The 4,333-nt window shown below is 44.4% G+C and overlaps 1 protein-coding gene across 1 annotated transcript in view; it reads right to left on the reverse strand.

Moving 5' to 3' along the window:
* Positions 1-4,333, reverse strand: part of LOC306936382 (uncharacterized protein) — a gene marked incomplete at its 5' end in the record, with an annotated part of 450,465 nt that overhangs the window by 301,866 nt on the left and 144,266 nt on the right. The gene's annotated exons all lie outside the window — the stretch shown is intronic.

Below are 4,333 nucleotides of genomic sequence, written 5' to 3' on the forward strand. Positions count from 1 at the left end.
ACAATGTTAAACTCACTTTGCCTGTTGCTTTGCCACTCGATGTGCCATTCACTTTAAGCATGCGCATACCCTCTATATTCTTGGGGATCCTTGATTGACATAAAAATGTTTGAGAACCACTGACATAGAAACATAGGTTTTATTTTTCTCCAGAAAACTGTGATGATTTAGAAGCATTTTCTTTAGGATCGGCCTCATGTCTAAATGGGGTTTAAGCAATAAGTGAACCCTTGGCGTTCTTTATGCTGGGCCAGCAAACATTCCCCAAAACCAGACGTTTGTTTTTGTTTTGTTTTTTAGCAAAGGGATTCAGCCCGGTCACGTGGTTCATTTTAAACCCATTTTGTCTGGGAACCCCTTTTGGTGTTTCTAGCATTAAGTTATACTTTAGCTATTGAAAAAAAGCAGATCTACAAGCTCATAGCGCGCCACCGATTTGTGCCACATGACAATGTGGCACAAATCTTTGCATGTATATTCTTTCAGAGCGAACGTCTTTAACTCAAATCTTTGCTGCTGGGGGGGTTCCTGGAACAACATATTTTCAGACGGGGCAAAAAGGGATTCCATGCAGATGTTAATCCATTGAGACCTGGAACGCATCCATGTCACGTTAGCGTTTAACCACATTAACCATTAACCCATTTTGGGGCGGGAACCCCTTTTGGTGTTTTAAACATTGTTATAATTTAGCTATTGAAAAATAGCAGATCTACAAGCTCATAGCGCGCCACCGAGTGGCGCGCTATGAACTTGTAGGTCTGCTATTTTTGAAAAATCGTTAAAATGTGCCTCAAATCTTTTCGAAAATTGTCATGATTTAGAAAACTTTTTTCCTTTAAATTTCTACGTCAGGCCTGAATGGGTTAATACTAGTGCAGTGGTTCCCAATCGTTTTCACGTCAAGGACCCCCAAATTGACACACATTAGCTCCACGGACCCCCATTAGAAAATACATGCCAAGGAAGCCCCATAAGAGAAGATCTTTACAGCTCTGGCAGTAACTTTCACCCATTTTAATTTCAAGGACCTCCAGGTTTGACCTGAATTAGACTACGGTCCCCACCATTTAATGGCATTTCTATCTCTGGGACCCCAATGTATATTGTTAAATCAAAGTTAATTTAACTCCGAGACCCTAACGGGTCCGTTTGGTTCCATTTGTACGCTCTCTGAGTTACAGACCGATAAGGGTCCATTTGGTTCCTAATTATCATTTAGCTGGGGACCCCCTGGAACTCTATCAAGGACCCCTGGGGGTCCACGGACCCCCTGGAACTCTATCAAGGACCCCTGGGGGTACCCCGGACCCCCTGGAACTCTATCAAGGACCCCTGGGGGTCCCCGGACCCCCTGGAACTCTATCAAGGACCCCTGGGGGTCCCCGGACCCCACGCCGGTCTATAGTAACTAACAGGGTTTTAAAGGACTTGTAAATGTTCAGGGTTCTAATATCAGTGGTCCCCAAACGTCTTAGCCCCCCCGTGACCCAAAAGAGATATTCCATGTTTTCCCCTGGACCCCAAACTAGTGAAAATAGCAGATATACAAGCTCACAACGCGTCACTTCGCGCAGCGTCGTGCAGCTTGTACATCGGCTATTTTAACTACTTCTTAAACATTCGTTTTCTAATTTGTTTTTTGGGACTTTTGTTGTTTTGAAATAATTAACACCTTCAGGACAGGAACCCCTTTTGGTGTTTTAAACATTATGTTATACTTTAGCTGTTGAAAAATAGCTATTTTAGAAAAATCGTGAAAATCTTTGAATATATATTCTTTCAGAGGAACATTTTTAACTCAAATCTTTGCTTCTGGGAGGGGGGGGGGGGGGGGGGGGGGGGGGGGGTCCCTGGAAAAACATATTTTCTGATGGGGGTCCATGGCCAAATACAGATAATTCTGGGGGTCCTTGACATGAAAAGGTTTGAGCACCACTGACAGATAGAAACAGAGGTTTTTTCAGAAAACCGTCAAGATTTAGAAGTCATTATTTTTTAGACTCTGGCCTCAGGTCTAAATGTGTTAAAAGGACTTCTAAAAGGTTCAGAGTTCGAAGGAGAAACTTTAATAAATGCTTCAGATCTTTGATCTTCACTGCATTCAAACAACAACGCTACGGGTTCCTGGGAAAAGAAAAAGAAAGAAAAAAAAGCCATATTTTTATTATTACTATTCACCAAAACTTCCCCCAAAAAGATGCTGGGGTTAAACCAGAGCCATAGAGTATAAGACGGTTACGACATTGAGGGGGCAGAAAACAGCCCGGCGGGGGGATATGAACAACATATTTTCAGATGGGGGGCGGGGCCACCAATTACATTTTTTTCGACATGAAATATTGACCACCACTGAATATAGAAACATAGGTATTTCAGAAAACTGTCAGGATTTAGAAGACATTATTTCTTGGATTAAATGGGTTAACGTGTTTGTCACTGTAAAGTCCATAGACTCCAATGCATTCCGTAAACCTCGGGTTCAGGCCACATTGTCACTATGTTCGCCAATAGAAGTCTATGTAGGAGAGCCTCCATTAGACTGAAGCCAATAGAAGTCTATGTAGGAGAGCCTCCATTAGACTGAAGCCAATAGAAGTCTATGCAGGAGAGCCTCCATTACTGAAGCCAATAGAAGTCTATGTAGGAGAGCCTCCATTAGACTGAAGCCAATAGAAGTCTATGTAGGAGAGCCTCCATTGGACTGAAGCCAATAGAAGTCTATGTAGGAGAGCCTCCATTAGACTGAAGCCAATAGAAGTCTATGTAGGAGAGCCTCCATTGGACTGAAGCCAATAGAAGTCTATGTAGGAGAGCCTCCATTGGACTGACGCCAATAGAAGTCTATGTAGGAGAGCCTCCATTGGACTGAAGCCAATATAAGTCTATGTAGGAGAGCCTCCATTAGACTGAAGCCAATAGAAGTCTATGTAGGAGAGCCTCCATTACTGAAGCCAATAGAAGTCTATGTAGGAGAGCCTCCATTAGACTGAAGCCAATAGAAGTCTATGTAGGAGAGCCTCCATTGGACTGAAGCCAATAGAAGTCTATGTAGGAGAGCCTCCATTAGACTGAAGCCAATAGAAGTCTATGTAGGAGAGCCTCCATTACTGAAGCCAATAGAAGTCTATGTAGGAGAGCCTCCATTGGACTGAAGCCAATAGAAGTCTATGTAGGAGAGCCTCCATTAGACTGAAGCCAATAGAAGTCTATGTAGGAGAGCCTCCATTGGACTGAAGCCAATAGAAGTCTATGTAGGAGAGCCTCCATTACTGAAGCCAATAGAAGTCTATGTAGGAGAGCCTCCATTGGACTGAAGCCAATAGAAGTCTATGTAGGAGAGCCTCCATTGGACTGAAGCCAATAGAAGTCTATGTAGGAGAGCCTCCATTAGACTGAAGCCAATAGAAGTCTATGTAGGAGAGCCTCCATTGGACTGAAGCCAATAGAAGTCTATGTAGGAGAGCCTCCATTGGACTGAAGCCAATAGAAGTCTATGTAGGAGAGCCTCCATTAGACTGAAGCCAATAGAAGTCTATGTAGGAGAGCCTCCATTAGACTGAAGCCAATAGAAGTCTATGTAGGAGAGCCTCCATTAGACTGAAGCCCCATGAAGTGAACAGAGTTGTCGTAAATTTGTCTTACTTCTATGGCTCTGGTTTAAACTGGTTAACACCGGTTTTGTGGGAGGAGCAAAGTACAGCTTATCAGCCAATGGGGATGTTTAGAATGGGGAGGCCACGCCCTCCTAAAATGATGAAAAACTAAAAGAAAAACACAAAAACACAAAAAGGCTCTCTTCCCGGTTCTGGGTTCTTAACAAGCAGACTCTGTTTTTGCCTCGACAACAAAACAAACAAAAGAACTAACAAAAAGTACAAACGGTCTCTTCAAACATGCCGTCGTTTTTAATCTCCCTCCGTCACGCACAAGGCGTCCCTTTGCCCGCCCCTCCCCCCTCCCTCCCTCCCTTCCAAAAGAAACAAATAAAGTTCCACACGTCGGGAGTCCAGGACTCCATTAGTTATCGGACATGAACAAGTTCCTCGATTAAACAAAGCACCTCAGGAGTTCAGAGTGCGTCCCCCCCCCCCCCCCCCCCCCCCCCCCTCCCAAAACGTTCTTCAGTATTTCGTCCTTTCCTCCAGTCTCTTGTTGTCACACACAAAAGTGTCCCTTTGTGTCAAAAAGAAAGTCTCGGTCCGGCTGGATCGGACCACCCAAGACGAAATATTTTCATAACGGCATCGGCCCGGCTTAAGTTCCGAGTCCGTTTCTCCACCCTCTAAATACCCCCGCCCTCCCCCCCCTGCCCCGTCCCGTCCCGCCCAGT

Source organism: Electrona antarctica (genome assembly GCF_951216825.1).
Source record: "Electrona antarctica genome assembly, chromosome: 14".
Lineage (NCBI taxonomy): Eukaryota > Metazoa > Chordata > Actinopteri > Myctophiformes > Myctophidae > Electrona > Electrona antarctica.